The sequence below is a fragment of the Elephas maximus genome, chromosome 17 (genome assembly GCF_024166365.1).
Source record: "Elephas maximus indicus isolate mEleMax1 chromosome 17, mEleMax1 primary haplotype, whole genome shotgun sequence".
Taxonomy (NCBI): Eukaryota; Metazoa; Chordata; class Mammalia; order Proboscidea; family Elephantidae; genus Elephas; species Elephas maximus.
In genome coordinates this window covers 80,064,493-80,083,714 of record NC_064835.1, presented here as the reverse complement: position 1 = coordinate 80,083,714, position 19,222 = coordinate 80,064,493, and the positions used below count along the sequence as shown (strand labels likewise).

The following is a 19,222-nucleotide window of genomic DNA, read 5'->3' as shown; positions in this document are numbered from 1 at the left end:
TTTAGCCACACCCGCTCTCCTCCTCTTCTCTTCAGCGTAAGTTCCCCTTGACCAGTGAGGCAGGAACACCTCAGGAGTATGGGCAGTTTATTTCAAATACATCTGATGTGAAATATTACTAAAAATATCACACTGGCATTAAGTTTATTTCCTATCATTGCTCTTACTTTGCCTGAGTTTCCTCTACCTAGTACCTGAGTGTATCCCAGACAGTCTCCTCTAAGGCTTCTCGTAAAGAAACATCTGATTCTCTCCACAAATAGACTGCGGTGCCAGACAGAACTGTGGGTGTGAATTCTGGCTTCACCACTGCGTCTTAGCCAGGAGGACTTCAGGAGCTCGTGTAACCTGGCTTCATAAAACCCAAAACGAAACCCATTACCTTAAGTCCATCCCGGCTCATAGTGACCCTATAAGACAAAATACAACTGCCTCAGAGGGTTTTCAAGGAGCAGCTCGTGGATTTGAAATGCTAACCTTTTGGTGAGCAGCCGAGCTCTTAACCACTGCATCACCGGGGCTCCCTCATAGCAAGATGGTAAGGGTTAGAGAATGTGGGTGAAGCACCCAGCACAGTCCCTACGGGCAGGATGCACTGAAGAAGAAAATATGATTCCCTTTAATCAGGCTTCTACCTTTGCCTGTTCTGCTTTTCTTGTTACTCTTGTAGTTTTGCAAAGTCTCTTTCCTCCCTTTTTCCATACTTTTTGCTTCAGAAATTTACAGCAGCCTTTTCCCAAGAGTTAAGTTCTTACCGTTAACGTGGGCGCCATCTCGTGGTCACCGCAGGAAAATACGCACACACACCGTACTCAGGTTTTCTAACCGCAACCAGCAAATGTTAAATTCAAATATTACTAACACACCTTTCCAGAGAAATAGGCACAAAAGCAACGCCAGCGGAATCTCAGATTATTCACATCTTGGTGTCTGTTTTCACTTACAGCAGGACCATGGGTGTGAGAGGAAATGGATTGACTTTGCAAAGTGATTTTTTATCTGAAGGGCTGAGCTTCTAAAAAGTGGTTAAAATGCTGTGGAAAATATCAAATGATGATTGGGACTCTGTGTAACCAGTGGTTTGGATCAGGCGAGCACGTTAGTGATATTGACTGAGGTTTGATTCTCCTACTTTCCAATCCCCCCAAAGGCAAAACAGCACCTGTGTACAGCATAGAGGGACTGTCTGCGCGGTGGTGGGGTTGGCTCCTAAGCAGTGTACTTCGTTTGTGAAGCAGCTGGTGTGGGTAAGGGAGGCACTCGCCGTGAACCTCCTGTGGAAGTCGCTGCCCTCTCTTCTCAGGAAAAAATGGGTCCTGCTGTTCAAACAAAGCAACTTCTGGGTGCTTGTGAACCACCAGGCAACCCCTGCTCCCCTCCAAAGCCCCTCAGAGAAGACTCCTTTCCAACAGGAGAAGATTCCTGCAGGGTAGAGCAGCAAACAAGGCAGGCATGGAAAATGAAAAAGTTCCAGAAACACTGAGAAGGAAGGAGAGCTGGCTGTCAGACGGGGAAATCAGAGTCCTCGTTGTGTTGCCGGACCGAGCAAGCTTTGCCAGTGACACAGCCAGGAGGCTACACTGGGCTCACCTGTGAAGTCAGTCTGTCACCTGCAACCTCAGAGAAACTAAGATTGAGAAATTTCCCTATAACTCCTATCTGCGTGAATTATAGGCCTAAATTGACTGCCATTTCTACCCCACAGGCCCTGCCCTCACTTCTCACAGCTTGTTAGAGCTAAAAAGTGTGAGTTAACTAATACGTTTAAAATATACAGGTCTCGAGGTTATTTGTGCCTCTGTGGTCTCCCTTTTTTTTCTTTCAATTTTCTTTATTATCGTTGTTGAGAATATATACAGCAGAACATAACACAGTTTCTACATGTCTAATTCAGTGACATTGATTATATTCTTTGAGTTGTACAACCATTCTTGCCCTCCTTTTCTGAGTTGTTCCTCTCCCTTTAACATAAACTCACAGCCCCCTAAGGTTCCTATCTAATCTTTCAAGTTGCTATCGTCAATTTGATCTCATACAGATGGTTCTTAAAAGAACATAATGCTCAAGGCAGACCTTTTTTACTAGTTAAGCTAAACTATTGATTGGTGTTAGAAGACTTCAGTCTTCTTTATAATTTGTTCTTTAATGTTCAGCTATACTTTGGGTTATGACAGTTACACAACTTGATACAGAGAACAGACTCTCATTCTCCTTATATGCAAATAACAAGTAACAGAGTAATTTACTTCATTTAATTCAGCTCCTGAAACATAAATTTGAGTAATAATTTATCTTAGCTATTATACCCAGAAAGGAGCCCTGGTGGCACTGTGGTTAAAGTGATCGACTGCTAACCAAAGAGTCAGCAGTTCAAAACCACCAGCAGTTCCGCAGGAGAAAGATGTGGCAGTCTGCTTCCGTAAAGACTGACAGCCTTGGAAACCCTGTGGGGCAGTTAATACAGGGTCGCTACGAGTCGGAATCGACTTGATGGTAACGGATTTGGTTTTAATTTTGTAGTGGCCCCAGAGTTTGAGAGCCTGGTAAGGGGAATGGTTGGAGAGTGAACTGAATCAGCTGCTCAGGAAGGGGAATGGGCTGGCCTCCACCCAGGGCCTCAAAACTGGGTCAAGACAGCATTTAAAGGAAAGGGTATTACACACTCCTCCCTCTAGAATGTGGAGCTTAACGCCCCTCACGTAAGTGCAGTCTGGACGAGGTTACTCACTTCTAAGGAATAAAGTATGAAAAGGGAAAAATACACCATGGACCACCAGAAGAATGAACCTACCTGCCTTGGAAGAAGTGCAGCCAGAATGAAGTGAGGATGGCAAGACTTCGTCCTACTTACTTTGGACATGTTATCAAAAAAAAAAAAAAAAAAAAGAAATTTTTTTTTTTGTTGTTATCAGGAGGGATAAATCCCCGGAGAAGGACATCATGCTTGGTGAAGTAGAGGGTCCGTGAAAAAGAGGAAGACCCTCAATGAGATGGATTGACATGGTAGCCACAACAATGGGCTCAAGCATAGCAACAATTGTGAGGATGGCACAGGACCAGTCAGTGTTTCATTCTGTTGTTCATAGGGTAGCTATGAGTTGGAACCAACTCTTTGGCACCTAACAACAACAGGGGAGAAACCTGGCACACACCATCTTAACTACATGATTGTTTTCATTGTCTTCTATTCACCCCACTGGTAAGGACTAATTCCTGCCCTAGGGTTACGGGGATGGCTGGACACCAACACTCCACACTGGACAGATGAGAGGACAGCAGTGTGTTACCACAAATACTCCCAACCTGGGGGAGGAGGAACATTGCACACCATGCAGGGCCCCACGGGGACTGGGGATTGCACTCAGGAACAGAGCGAGTGAGCTGGGCTGGGGGAGGCAGGCTTTGCAGTATCTAGAGGGTGAGGTGACCCCCAACCTCCTGTGGAAGGATGTGATCGGCTTGTTTGAATAATCCTGAGGGCTGGGAAGAAAGGGAAGCCTACTATTCAGGGATAGGTGGCTGGATGGTACAAATGGTTAAGCACTCGAATAGTAGCCAAAAGGTTGTCGGTTCGAACCTTCTTAGAGGCGTTGAAGATGGACCTGGCCGTCTGCTTCCAAAAGGCTGCAGCCTTGAAAGCCCTGTGGAGTCACTCTGCTCTGCACACATGGGTTGCTGCGTGTTGGAATTGACTCCACGGCTACTGACGACAACACTGAGGGATAAGCAGGAACCGCCCCTGGTCCCTGTGACAGAGAGGGCTGTGAGGGCCCCGTCTAGGTCACCTGGTGCTGCTGACAGAAACACCACAGTGGGTGGCTTTCGCAAAGAGAAATCTATTTTCTCGCAGTCTAGTAGGCTGGAAGTCCAAATTCAGGGCCTCAGCTCCCGGGGAAGGCGTTCTCTCTCTGTCGGCTCTGGAGGAAGGTCTTTCTCAGCAATCTTGCCCTGGACTAGGAGCTTCTCCGAGCAGGAACCCCGGGTCCAAAAGACGCATCTCGCTCGCGGTGCTTCTTTCTCGGTGGTGTGAGGCCCCCACGCTCTGCTAGATTCCCTTTCCTCTTGAGACATAAGAGGTGGTGCAGGCCACACCCCAGGTAAACGCCTGTTATATTGGATCAGGTATGTGGGCTGGTAAGGGTATTACAATCCTACCCTAATCTTCTTTAACCTAAAATTACAATCACAAAATGGAGGACAACCACAGAATACCGGGAATCATGGCCTAACCAAGTTAATACACACATTTTTGAGGGGACATAATTTCAATCCATGACAAGCCCCTTATTGATGGGAGCAAAGTGGGCAGGGAACTAGCAGTTAGGCCACAAGTGGCCCTCCTGCTTTCCCCCACATCTCAGGGAAGCACATAATATTAGGTCTTAATTTTAGGCCTTACACCACAGTGATGGAGGTGAACAACGTCAGTAATAAAATGTGTCGACATCATGTACCCCTGATAAGATATGACAAGAAGAGCACATGACTTCTGTGGTATTTGTTCCAGAAATCCATAATCTCAGTCTAATCATGAGAAAACATCAATCTACAAAACACCTGGTCAGTGACATTCAAAATGTCAAGGTCATGAAAGCCAAGGAAAGATTTGAGGAACTGCCACAGATCGGCAGAAACAAAGGAGGCCTGACAACTAAAGGCAATGTGGTATCCCGAATTGGATCTAGAAACAGAAAAAGACATTAGAAGAAAAACTGAGGAAATGCAAATAAAGTCATGTTTAGTGAATAGATTGTGCCAATGTTAATTTCTTGGTTTTGAAAATTGTACCATGCTGTGTAAGATACTAACATTGAGGGAAGGTATTGAAGGGGATATAGAAATTCTCTGTTAGCATTGCAATTTTTTTAATATAAAATTATTTCAAAAAAAATTTTAAGAGAAAAAAAATCAAACAATAGATACAAAATCAAAGGAGATCCTGATTTCAAGTTATCCTCGCAGGGATTTAAAAATAACTAGATTAAAATGTCATGAAATTAAATAACAAGATGAATACAGACAGACCACAGGAAAATTTAAAAATAATCAAACAGATCAAAAATTCTGGAGAAAAATCTGGTCAAAAGGGTGGAAAATGTAGAATAGGATTTCAAATTCTTATGGAACCCAGACTTTCTGGAGCCGTTGAGGCTGGATGAACCCCTGAAACTATTGCCCTGAGATAATCTTTAAACCTTAAGCCAAAAATATTCCCTGAAGTCTTCCTAAGGTCTTCTTTAAACCAAACAATAAACAATAGTTTAGCTTAAATAGCAAAGAATGCCTGCCTTGAGCATTGTGCTGTTTTAAAGAATTATCTATATGGGATCAATTTGACAAGAGCAATTCAGAAGGTTCAATGAGAAGTTTAGGGGGGCAGTGAGTTTATGTTAATGGGGGAGGAACAATTCAGAAAAAGAGGGTGAGAACGATTACACAACTCGAGTGTAATCAATATCACTGAATTATATATGCAGAAATTTTTGAATCGGTGTGTCTTCTGCTGTGTATATTTTTGAGAATAACAGAAAATAAAATAAATTACTTAAAGAATCAAATAGAAATACTAGAGTTGAAAAAAACAATAACTAAAATGAATGACTCAATGGATGAGTTTAACAGCAGAGTAAACAAACTTGTATGAAATAGTTCAGAAGATCTTTAGAGACCAAAGTGTGGAGAGAAAAAAGGATAACAAAACAAACAGAAAAGAGAATAAAAGATGTTAGATATAAAAAATATAGTGGCGGGGGGGGGAATTACCATGTATAATTACACAGCTGCAGCCTTCCTCCTCACATCTCCACTCTACACCTTCCCTGGTCCCATCTCACATAGGGGATCCTATCTTTAGGCATCCTCAAGCTAGAGGTAAAAAATAATGAATTTAAATATATAAATAACATATACACAGTAAAACCTGCAAAAGCTGGAACGCGTGTAAGGTGGAAACCTGTCAGAGAAGGAAAACTCAAATGTTTTCCATTAACAGCAATAGAAAAGTGGTGTAATGGATTACATTGTGTCCCCCCCAAATATGTTTCAGCTTGGATAGGACATTGTGTGATTCTCCACCACTTTGTCATCTGTTGTGATTTTCCTATGTGTTGTAAATCCTACTTCTATGATGTTAATGAGGTGGGATTAGAGGCAGTTATGTTAATGAGGCAGAACTCAATCTACAAGACTAGGTTGTGTCTTAACTCAATCTCTTTTGAGATATAAAAGAGAGAAGCAAGCAAAGGGACAGGGGGACCTTATACCACCAAGAAAGTAGAGCCAGGAGCATGCATCCCTTGGACCCAGGTTCCCTGCACTGAGAAGCTCCTAGAGCAGGGGAAGATTGAGGACAAGGACTTTCCACCAGAGCTGACAGAAAGAGAAAGCCTTCCCCTGGAGCTGGCACCCTGAATTCAGACTTCTAACTTCCTAGACTGTAAGAAAATAAATATTTTTGTTTAGGCCATCCACTTGTGGTATTTCTGTTATAGCAGCTCTAGATAACTAAGACAAGTGGTAAGACTACACCATGTCAAAGGTGGAAAACTTGCAAGACCTGGAAAAATAAGGCCGTTCTGGTGAGTTACAGCTTTCACAGGTTTCACTGTACACAGATAATATTTATGGAAAAATATGCTGTAGACTGGACACTTTTTTTTATTTGAATTTAGACAAAGGTTTATACAACAAACTATCTTCTCATTAAACATCGTTTTGTGACATTGGTTACCAACGCCATGATATGTCATCATTCTCGAACTTGGGTTCCCTTTTACCAGATTTCCTGTTCCCTCCTGCCTTCTCGTCCTTGCCCCTGGGCTGGTGTGCCCATTTAGTCTCGTTTTGTTTTATGGGCCTGTCTAATCTTTGACTAAAGGGTGAGCCTCAGGAGTGACTTCAGTACTGAACTAAAAGGGTGTCTGGGAGCCATACTGTCAGCGTTTCTCCAGTCTCTGGGGGTTAGTACGTCAGGTCTTTTTTTGTGAGTTAGAATTTTGTTCTACATTTTTCTCCAGCTCTGTCTGGGACACTCTGTTGTGATCCCTGTCAGAGCAGTCAGTGGTGGTAGCAGGGCACCATCTAGTTGTACTGGACTCAGTCTGGTGGGGGCCATAGTAGTTGTGGTCCATTAGTCTTCGAACTAATCTTTCCCTTGTGTCTTTGGTTTTCTTCATTCTCCCTTGCTTCAGATGGGGTGAGACCAGTGGATATGCTGAACATTTTTGCTGGGTGATTAGCATATAAAAAATAACAGGTAACAATTGCTGAATACTTACTACTTGCCAGTCACTGTCTAAATTCATTATCATTGCAACCTTAAGTCACTATAATCATCATATCAACCCTAAGATGTCGGTATCCTAATTCCTCCTGCTTTTCAAGGAAAAAAAAAAAATTATGACCCAAAGCAGTCAAGCGATTGCATAAACTGGTAGCAGTAAGTGTTGAAGCTGAGATTTCAACCCAGGCAGACTGGCCCCTGCCCAGTCCTCTTATATACTATACTATAGGGTCTATAGGGTCACTATGAGTCAGAATCAACTCAACAGCCATTTTTTTTTTGTTTTAATACTGTATGCAAGAAGCCCTGGTGGCACAATGATTAAGCACTCAGCTGCTAACTGAAAGGTTGGCAGTTTGAACCCACGCAGCAGCTCTATGGGAGAAAGACCTAGCAATCTGCTTCTGTAAAGATTACGGCCTAGAAACCCTGTGAGGCAGTTCTATTCTGCCACATGGGGTCACTATGAGTCAAAAATTGACTCGACGGCACCCAACAGAAACATTCTGCCTGCATGTTATCCACAGCCTGAATGTATGAATGGAACCTATGAACTGAGGTTGGTCTACGTTCCTGGCCGCCCCTGTTAACCTTCATGGAAAGGATAGCACAGACATTTTTAAAACCCTTTTTCTTCTCAGGTGCCTCACTGTGAACTTGGCACAGCCATGACTGCGGTCTAAACTGGAGTCTACACAAACACTTACGTTATAGAAGGAAATGAAGAGTTGGGGCAGCAACAGCTGAGTAAAAGGTAGAGGGCCTAAAGCACCAAGAGCCCTCCCCTGGGAGCTGAGAGACACGGAAGGGAGTCCTAGCCCCAAAGAGCCTCGATGGCTTTGTAAAACCAAAGGCTTAGACAATAAGTGCAGCTAAAGTAAAAATTGGGTTTAAAGTATGCTCCAGGGCTAGGCTTTCAATAGTCCAGATAGTTTTATCCTTCTACACTGAAGGGTGTTCATGAGATGTCTTCTCCCAGGCCACCTACAGCAAATTCCACCTCTAGCCCCTTCCATCCTAAGCCTGTTTATTTAGTTTTGTTCCAACAACAAAAATTAAATCACTTCTCCTCCTTCACCTTAAATAGAAGACAAAACAAACTCACACACATTGAAATCCTTGTTAGGAGCTTGATTTCTCAGAAGTCAAGGGGTACGAAATCCCACGCTCTCACATTCTCCTGTGCTCGCCTTAACACGTTGTTTAATCAAATGGAACGTGGTGACAGGGTTGAGTTTTTTGAGTCATATGTTTTAGAGCTGTAAGAAAACTCAGGAGATCTTCAGCCTTTCAGCAGGTGGGATTATCTAGATTTTACTAGGCAAACTGCCAGAACCCAGCTCAAGCCAAACCCACTGCCGTTGAATCTATCCCGACTCATAGTGACCCTATAAGGTTTCCAAGGCTGTAAATCTTTATGGAAGCAGACTGCCACATCTTTCTTCCAAGGAGTGGCTGGTGGGTTCCAACCGCCATCCTTATGGTGAGCAGCCAAGTGCTTTAACCACTGCGCCACTGGGTTAACCTCAGAGAGGTTAAATAACTTGCCTGAGGTTTGCATTTCTAACAAGTTCCCAGATGATTTAATGCTGCCAGTTAGGCATCAGTTCTGAGAACCATTGGTAGAGCAGTGGTCCTCAACATTTATTATACCTAAGAATCACCTGGGAATCTCGTTAAAATGTAGATTCTGATCCCGCGAATTCTCAGCAGGGGTTTGAACCAGAATGAACTGGTTCAAAGCCCTGTTTCAGAGTTGTAGTTAGCATCCTGGCTAGACCAGACAAGCATTCCTAAGCCAGTGAGCTAGGGACTCTGACACGTTCCTACCTGGGTAGGAAAGAGACCAGGACAATGGAACAAATGGTATGACTAGAACGTCTGGCTTGGTGACACTTTGCCTCCAGGGTCTGTGGTTTGCCTGGGAGTCCTATGGCAATCTTTCAATCTTCAGAATGCTCAAGATTTTCCAGGGGAGCTTGTTAAAGTGTGGAAATTCTGATCCAATCATCCTGAAGCAGACCTTGGAATCCACATTTTGCTGAACTGCAGGGGATTTAGAAGGGGCTCTGGTGGCACAGTCACTAAAGTGCTCTGCTGCCAGCCAAAAGATGGATGGTTCGAACCCACCAGCCACTGTGTGGGAGAAAGATGTGACAGTCTGCTTCACTGAAGATTTACAGCCTTGGAAACCCTATGGGGCAGCTCTTCCCTGTCCTATCAGGTTGCTGTGAGTCAGAATCGACTCAACAGCAGTGGGTCTGGAGGTGATTTTTGGCAGAATTTGGGCTAGAGTGAAGCGAGTTGGAGGAGAACAGACCACAAAGCTAGAGACCCTTAGGGTCCTGGTAATGGCCTTTGAACCTTAGGAGCAGGAACCAATGAATTTCCTTTTCCTTATTTTTTTTTTTTTAGCTGAGATAGTATTGACATAGTAAGGCTTCTTCAAGCAGCTTGGAGAATAGCTGGCATTGACAAAAGTGGAGCCAAAGTGAGTGAGAAAAAGCAGGGTGGAGACTATAGCAGGAGTGAGCTTGCAAGCTCAGGGGACACTCCCCTTTGGGGATGCCCAGGACACTGAGGGGACTCTTTGCAGGAAGGTACTGAGGTCCTGGGTACACAGGTGGGGAAAGAACAGGGTTTAGGTCAGTAACGTTAATGTCATGTGTACGTTGACAACCAATAGGCATTGGAGACCTGGGTCTGAACTTGAGCCCGCTGTCCCAAGCACAGGACTTTTTCCACTTCCTTATGCAGCGGTTAAGAGCTTTGGCGTGCTACAGCTGCTAACCAAAAAAGGTCAGCAGTTCTAATCCACCAGCCCTTCCTTGGAAACCCTATGGGGCAGTTCTGCTCTGTCCTATAGAGTCACTAGGAGTCAGAATTGACTCAACGGCAATGGATTTATGCTCACTTCCAGTTATTCTGGTGCTCCAACTTTTAAGGGACCAAGTAATCCCTTTGGATCAGTATCAATATTAACCACCATTCCACTGTAAATACGCCATTGGGAGTTATCAGTAAATTAACTGTCATACTCTGGAATTTAGAGTAGGCTGGCAGCATTATTTCTGGGATCTAATACAAATATAATTTTAAGGCATTTACTAACCCCCTGAAGGCTAGTCATGGTTAAGCTCTTGGCTGCTAAATAAAAGGTTGGCAGCTCAAGCCTACCTAGTGGCTCTGTGGGAGAAAAGTCCTGGCAATCTGTTTCTGTAAAGATTAACCAAAACACAAACCTACTGCCATCAAGTCAATTCCTACCTAAAGCCACCCTACAGGACGGAGTAGAACTGACCCGCAGGTTTTCCAAGGCTGTAATCTTTATGGAAGCAGACTGCCGCATCTTTCTCCTGAGGAACGGCTGTGGGTTCAAACCGCCAACCTTTTAGTTAGTAGCAAAGCGCTTAACCACTGCGCCACCAGAAAATCCTACTCTGCCCTATACAGTCACTATGAGTCGGAATCGACTGTATGGGACACAACAATACAAACTGAATACATGGGGACCCTTGTTTAAGAAGCAGGAAAAATGTGCTGTTAAACATTAAAATATAACGCTTGTTTCTTTTTTCCATGGTCTCTCACTTTTTCTTAACTTGTCATGGTATTATTTGATATTTAATGTTATTCTAAATAAAGAAAAATTAAAAATTTAAATTATTAGCATGAATGTTACCATTCATCTTTATATTGGGCAATGCCAGTTATTTTTCACCCCAAGTTAGTTCATCTTAAGGACAGCAGCAGCTGGTTTCAGTTCGGTGTGCATAAGGCAGCTTTGCTATAGTAACAAACAACCCTCAAATCTCAGTGTTCACTACCAAAAATCCAAAAACGTGCTGCTGTCGAGTTGATTCTGACTCATAGCGACCATAAAGGACTGTGTAGAACTGCCCCATAGGGTTTCCAAGGAGGGGCTGGGGATTTGAACTGCAGCTGAGTTCTTAACGACTGCACTACCAGTGGTCATTACAACAAACACTTATTCTCCATTCATGTTATAACCATTGGCTGCAGGTCAGCTGCTTCAGTTCTGCTCCATGTGTCTTATCATTATGGGATTCAGGCTGAAGAAGGAGCACCTATCTGGGACATGGGTTCTCAGGGCAGAGGGAACATAGCATGAGACTACAATGCAATGGAGTCCCTGGGGAGTGCAAATGGTTAACACGCTTGGCTGTTAACTGAAAGGCTGGAGGTTCGAGTCCACCCAGAGATGTCTTGGAAGAAAGGCCTGGCAGCCTACTTCTGAAAAATCAGCCACTGAAACCCTGTGGAACACGGTCCTACTCTGACACACGTGGGGTCACCATGAGTAGGATAAAACTCGCCGGCAACTGAAAAAAAATGACAAAAATCCATGCAATGGCTCCTCAAGCTTGTTCGAACACAGCACAAGTCACGTCTGCTCAGATCTTGTTGAAATCAAGTCATGCAGCCAAGCCCACTGTTAGTGACTCATTCCTGGAAGATGGGGTGGGTGCGGCTGATAACTGAAAGGTCCGGCAGGCAGTTCAAACCCACCATCTGCCCCAGGGCAGAAAGATCTGGCAGTCTGGTACCGTAAAGATTTACAGCCTTGGAAACCCTATGGGGCAGTTCTACCCTGGACTATAGGGTTGCTATGAGTCAGAATCGATGGCAACGGGTTTGGTTTTGGGTTTTTTAATGGAGAAGGAGAGCAAAGACAACTGTAGACAAAAATATAACCCATAACAATGACCTAACATATAAAAAGATTTTTCAGTTTAAAAGGCACTCGTAAATACCCATTGCCATGGAGTTGAATCCAACTCAAGGTGACCCTGTTACAGAGTTGAACTGTGCTCCATAGGATTTTATTGGCTATAATCCTTATGGAAGCAGATCTGTAGTTTTTTCTTTTGAGGTACCTCTGGGTGGGTTTGAATCACCAACCTTTAGGTTAGTAGTAGAATGAAAACCATTTGCAATACCAGGGATTGTTAAAAGGCACAAAATCCTAGAAGATAAAAACTGGAGATGAATTCAGAGACCACTGCCCAAGGCTGTCACTTTCTATCTTTCAAAGATCAGCAACATTGGCGATTTTTTTAGGAGTACCGAAGACCCATTTGTATGGCACTTAAAACTGTAGAAACCGGACCTGCCTTTCCTGGCCCCATCTCACCCCAAGGCATCTACAGCATCCTCACTCAACTTCCCTCTGTGCTCACAAAGTAACTGGAGGCCAGGGCCAGGGCCTTCAGCGGTTGAGTGAATGCCTTCAAATTACATGCACCATCCAAGGCCCAACAATTTGCCTCTATTGGCCTGGAGCAACAGAAGGAGAAGGAAAGTCAGGAATAGGAGGAGGATATGGAATATGTGGCTAATTGCCTCCATGAACAGCTGCCTCCTTTACCATGAGACCAGAAGAACTGGATGCTGCCCAGCTACCATCACTGAACATTTTGATCAAAGACTCCGTAGAAGAATCCTGATCAAAAGGGGAAAAGTGCAGAACAGAATTTCAAATTATCATGGACTGTATGTGGACTTTCTGGAACCATGGAAACTGGATGAACCCCTGAAATTATTGCTCTGAGGTAATCTTTAAACCTTAAACCAAAAATGTCCCCTGAAGTCATCTTAAAACTGAACAATAGTTTAGTGTAACTAGTAAAAAAGACCTGCCTTGAGCATTATGCTCTTTGAAGAACTATATATACGGGATCAAATTGACAACAGCAATTAGAAAGCTTAGATAGGAAAGATTAGATGTTAATGGGGAGGAACAACTCAGAAAAGGAGGGTGAGAATGGTTGCACAACTAGAAGAATGAAATCAGGGTCACTAAATTGTACAAGGAGAAACTGTTGAACTGGTGTATATTTTGCTGTGTGTATTTTCAACAACAAAATAAAGTTTAGAGAAAGAAAATTGCATGTACAGTTTGTTTATGTGAGGGGCAGCTTCTCTACATTGTCTAACTCTACAAAGGTTCAGAAAGTATGTCACTGGATCCCGAGCCAGTTCCACAGCCAGGAAGCAGCAGTAGGCGGTCCCTTACGAGACAGAGGCTGGTGGTTAGTACAGCTGGCTCATAATAAGTCCAGCGTTGGCATGGCCAAGCACAGAGCTTTGAGTCAACAGAGGGAGAGTGAAGACCAGCTGGCACACAGCACTTTGGTCAGAGAAGTACAGTTCAGAAAAGCCAGCAGCAACTCCCCCAGTTGGATACTGGGAAGGACTGCCCCAGGGTGGCAGAAATATCATCTCAGAGCTGAACCAAGTGCTGGACTACACCTGGTAAGGGAGGAGGTCCAGGGGCCTGGCTCCCACAGCCTGGCTCAGTCACTCTACCTGGTACAGCTTTCTCCCTTGGAGACAATTCTTACAAAAAAGAGAGAACCCATGTTGTTGTTAGGTGCCGTTGAGTTGGTTCTGACTCATAGCGACCTTATGTACAACAGAGCGAAGCCTCGCTGGTCCTGCGCCATCCTCACAATCGTTGCTATGTTTGACCCCATTGTTGCAGCCACTGAGTCAATCCATCTTGTTGTGGTTCTTTCTCTTTTTCACTGACCTTCTACCTTACCAGAACACTTGGTGGTGAAGTGGTTAATAGCTCAGGCTGATAACCAAAAAGTCAGCAGTTTGAATCCACTAGCTGCTCCTTAGAAACCCTGTGGAGCAATTCTACTCTGTCCTATAGCGTCACTATAAATCAGAATTGACTCGATGGCAATGCGTTTGAGTTCTACCTTACCAAGCATGATGTCCTTCTCCAGGGACTGGACCCTCCTGACGACATGTCCAAAGTGCATGAGACAGAGTCTCACCATGCTTGTTTCCAAGGAACATCCTGGCTGAACTTCTTCCAAGACAGACTTTTCATTCTTCTGGCAGTCCATGGTGCATTCAATGTTCTTCCCCAACACCATAACTCAAAGGCATCAATTATTCTTTGGTCTTCCTTATGTATTGTCCAGCTTTTGCATGCAGAGCACATTTGTAGAGAGGAAGCTACACAGACTCAAAATGCTGGTATCAGGGTTTAGACAAAGTACCCGGGGTGCTACAGCATCTGCAGCAAGGTGCTCTCAAGAGGTGCCTGGCACATTTCCTCACCTTCGAAGTAACCAGCTGCTGTTGAGTAGATTCTGACTCAACGGTGACCCTTTGTGTTTTGGAGTAGAACTGTGCTCCTTAAGGTTTTGGTGACTGTGACCTTTCAGAAGCAGATTGCCAGGCCATTCTTCCAAGGTGCCTCTAGAGGGATTTGAATTGCCAACCTTTTGGTTAGTTGTCCGGTGCTCAACTATTTGCACCACCTAGAGACTCGTATCCTCAAAACGGACCTCTAAATTATCAGGGCAATAGTTTCTGCTCAAAGTCCCAAGAGGTGTTTCACCAAATGTCACCATTGTTGTTAGGGGCTGTCGAGTCGGTCCCGACTCATAGTGAGACTATATGCAACAGCACTAAACACTGCCTGATCCTGCAGCACCCTCACAATCGTTGCTATGTTTGAGCCCATTGTTGCAGCCACTGTGTCAGTTCATCTCATTGAGGGCCTTTCTCTTTTCGCTGACCCTCTCTTTACCAAGCAGGATGTTCTTCTCCAGGGACTGGTCCTACCTGCTAACATGTCCAAAGTACGTGAGACGAAGTCTTGTTATTTTCGCTTCTAATAAGCATTCTGGCTATACCTCTTCCAAGACAGATTTGTTTGTTCTTCTGGCAGTCCATGGCATAATATTCAATATTCTTCTCTAACACTGTAATTCAAAGGCTTCATTTCTTTGGTGTTCCTTATTCATTGTCCAGCTTTCACATCACATCACCATTAGATGATCAATAAAGTTGGAGTCCTGGTGGAGAGCAGAGATGAAGTCTGACTGGGCATACTCTGGGTATAGCCTGCCCTGGTCAAGACTCACTGTGGCTCCGTAGTGGTCCTCATAGCAGATCCCAGCTGGGAAAAGCTCACCTAAACTTTCTGAGGCTGAATCTTCATCCTCACCAGCAGCTTTGGAGACTAACCTGCTGTGGAGACTAGCCTTGATGGCCTGGATTAAAGTCTCAGTCTGCTTCTGCTTCCTTTCTTTCAACTTTGCTTTCCCTACATCCCTCTGTTCAGTTCGCTTCACATGTTTGCTTTTGCCCTCATTCCAGAAGCTTCTCCTTTTTGGCATCTATCTTCAGCCCCTCATCATACCAGCTCAGGGCCTCAGCCAAGCTTTTTAGTTCCAGATGGCTTAGGGCATCTCTTGCCATTGCTTTGAGGTGACAGGAGTTTAGCTTCCTGGCAGACACCCCATCACGGGGGCAGAATGAGAATTGCCCAGGTACTACTCTGCCCACTTGCTGTACAGGACAATGTTCAAATCCCAGCCTGCATGTTTCTTCTTTAATTCTTCTCTGTATGAAAGCAGAGCTTTCTTGTAGTCTTTTTCTTTAATCATTGTCCTTATCTTGACAAGTCTCGGCCTGTTGTTCTGGAGATGGCTTGTCATCAAAATAATCGACTGGAGCCAAGCTGAGTCAGGACTTTTTGGGGGATAGGTTTCTTCATAAACAGGGACATGTTTTCAAGTTGCTCTTCCCCCGGTCCTGGTGGAAGCTGCTGCAGTAGGACTGGCTCTGAACTTTTTCAGGAACGAGTCCGTGGCATTGCTGGAGGTGGCGTCTGGCTGAAGCTACTCTGTGGCACCTCTTTGGCCCTTGTGATGTCAGTTTTAAACGCAAATATAAGAGCATTTAAGTGGCATTCAGAATCACCAAAATTACACAATCATCGTATTTCATAGCTCGTACATTCGTAGGTATTTTTTTCTTATCGGAACGATGGAAACACTGCACAGATCAGGTCACCTGGTTTTATTTCACTTCTTAACTCAAGCAGTTTCTGCCAACATTGTTTATCCTTGGCTTGCTGATGAGTAAGGAAAGATGAGAAAGAAAAAGAGTCATGGGCTGCCCTAACTTTCCCATTCCTTCCATGCCACCATTTTAAGAGAAGTTGAAAGCTCCCAACAAGGAAATCACTGGGTGGTGCGAATGGTTAAGCACTTGGCTACTAGCCAAGGTTGGCAGCTTGGATCCGTCCTGAGGTGTCACAGAGGAAAGTCTTGGTGATCTGCTTCCAAAAGGTTCACTAAAAAAGAAAAACAAAATCTCAGACCTCTTGCTGTTGAGTTGACTCCAAGGCATAGCGATCCTGCAGGACAGAGTAGACCCGCCCCGCAGGGCTCCCAGAAGCAGACTGCCACATCTTTCTCCTGCAGAGCGGCTGGTGGGTTCAAAACGCTGACCTTTCGGTAAGCAGCCGAGCGCTTACCCACTGTGCCACCAGGGCTCTTTTCTGAAAGATCGCAGCCATGGAAAACACACGGGCTCATCATGAGTCGCAGTGGATTCAGCGGCAACAGGTTTGGTTTTGGTTAAATCGAGGAAGTGACACGAGTAAGAAAGGATGTGACAGCAGCATCCAGGGATGCTGGTCATTTGTGTGTCTGGTGTGAACAGAAAGAATGGCTTCTCAGGGCTGTCAGCACCCCCCGTTCACTCAGTCGTAGATAGAATATTAATCTTGTGCTCACTCTGAGTCTTACTGAACTCCCATAAGTTGAGAATTCTGAGCTCATGGAGCATTATAAACACCATGTGTGGATGGGGTGGCAAGCCACGGTGGTAGGCACGGATATGACATGTGTCTCCTCTGCTCATGTGCTTGTTCCATTGCCCCATCTAACTTCACTTACAAAACACAAGTTCAAAAATAAAACTATTGAGAATCTCAAGATGATGACCACAGCTGACTTGGTTCAGACTCATGGCAAAGCCATGCGTATCAGAGTAGAACTGCACTTCATAGGGTATTTAATGGCCGTAACCTTTTGGAAATGGTTCACTAGGCCTTTCTTCTCGGTACCTCTGGGTGAATTTGAACTACTAACCTTTCAGTTAGTAGCCTAGTACTTAACCATCTGTGCTACTCAGGGACTCCAATAGAGCATTAAACTAAGCATGGGACCCTTCTAAACATGGGGCCTCACATGATGACAGAGATCACATGCCCATGAAGCCAGCCCTGACTGAGAGTAATCACACATTACTTGTGTAGTAAAAGCAAAATGACAAAGTGAAAGTTTACTGTATTTATCAAATCAGACCATAATTAGTGACAACCCCATCTTCAAAATCAATGTTGGTTAAATGTCAAGGTGACTGATAACTTGTCAAATGAATTGCTTACCAATTCGTTTCATGATATAAAATTTGCTCAAAGCATTTTCTAAAAGGAGACGAAATTAAGAACAAACATGTAAATATATTCAGCTCTTAGTCTCTTGTTGTATAATTTTATGCATGATTAATGTCTTAAATAGTGAGAGGATACACCTTAACAAAAATAAAGTGGGCTTATAATACGCTGTCTCTCTAGTCTAAATTTTAAAAAATTACTTGGACATAGAATCGTTGAAGATAATGTAGTCTCCTTTTAAAGAAAAAAATAAGAATGCACTTGGTCGGCACAATACAAATGACTAAAAAGTAAGTTGAGGTCTTTAGAGAGTCATTTTGGTTCCAGGAAAAATAAGATGTTTTTCAGGGCAAAATCATTTCTGTTAACAAAGGAAAAAAAGCCTTATGTAATGTCGTTTAGTAGGAAATGAGAAAATTCTCATTTTTCCCCACCAAATGCTATTCACAAAGTATTAAAAAAAAAAAAAAAGGAGAAAAGCCTGTCTGTGAAGATCACGTGAGCATTTCCACCAGCTAGTGTCTGAGAATTGCTCTGGTCAATGCAGAAACTGCTTTCAAAGGAGAGAAAAAATACCTTTCTAGAGATGAAGCTAACCCATGGCATTTGGAATGTCCTCTTCCTCGGCTGATTGAACTGAGGGTCTCTTCCTTTTCACCAGGACAAGGATTTCAATCCAAGGACCACTCAGAAAAGTTTATAATAGGGAGTTGAACTTTCCAACTCTCAACTTTCTGAAGGGCAGTGAGTTTTTTAGTTTCTTGGCAGGAGAAGTCCTGGTATAAAACATAGCTAATAAGGGGTGCTAACAAAAAGGTCAGCAGTTCGAATCCACCAGCCACTCCTCGGAAACCCTATGGGGCAGTTCTACTCTGTCCTATAGGGTCACTATGAGTCAGAATCAGCTTGACGGCAATGGGTTTGGTTTTTTTGGTTTACCATTCCATGCTTGTTACTTTCTCCCTTTGTGTCACGTTTCTTCCAGGGTACCTTGTGTACCTGTGACTTACAGCTGAAATACCCTAAGACGGTGCTTCTTAATCCTCTAACCCAAAACCAAACCCAACCCATTGCTGTTGAGTTGATTGCAACTCATGGCCATCCTACAGGTTACGGAGTAAAACTGCTCCATGGAGTTTTCTTGGCTGTAATCTTTATAGAGTAGATCAACAGGACTTTGTTTCGTGGCCCCGCTGGGTAGGTTCAAACCACTAACCTTTGGGTTAGTAGTCAAGCACAAACCATTTGTACCACCCAGCAACTAGACCCTAGGAAATCTTAATAAAGATCCAGGTGAAACAGGAAGACAGGAAAGGGCTTTCTCCGTCATCAGTGAAGCTCTGCAGTGTCATCGGACTTGCTCAGGTAAGATGCCTTTGTCTACCTGAAGTCTACCTGCCTTCAAGCAGGTAGGACTGCTGCTATTGGTCAGTCATTCCCACAGCATGAAGACAGGGCCATTCTCATCATGGGAGGGGGCGCATTTGTGCTTTTATCTTGGGTGAGTATCACCAGTCTAAAAAGTAGAGTTTTGCCCAGTGAAATTAGATTTTATTTTTCTAGGAACTAAGAATTTCCAAAGAGATTCCTGCAACATGTTTTTTAGAATAATCATTTAGATTTTTAGAGGGATTTTGACAGAAACACAAATATTTTTATGTCCTAATCTCACTAGCATTCATTGAGTTTTTTCTGTATACCAG

The 19,222-nt window shown here is 43.9% G+C and overlaps 1 pseudogene; it reads right to left on the bottom strand.

Moving 5' to 3' along the window:
• Window positions 1–13,603: 13,603 nt before the first annotated feature.
• Window positions 13,604–18,466, bottom strand: LOC126060301 (tetratricopeptide repeat protein 4-like; annotated as a pseudogene).
• Window positions 18,467–19,222: the final 756 nt, after the last annotated feature.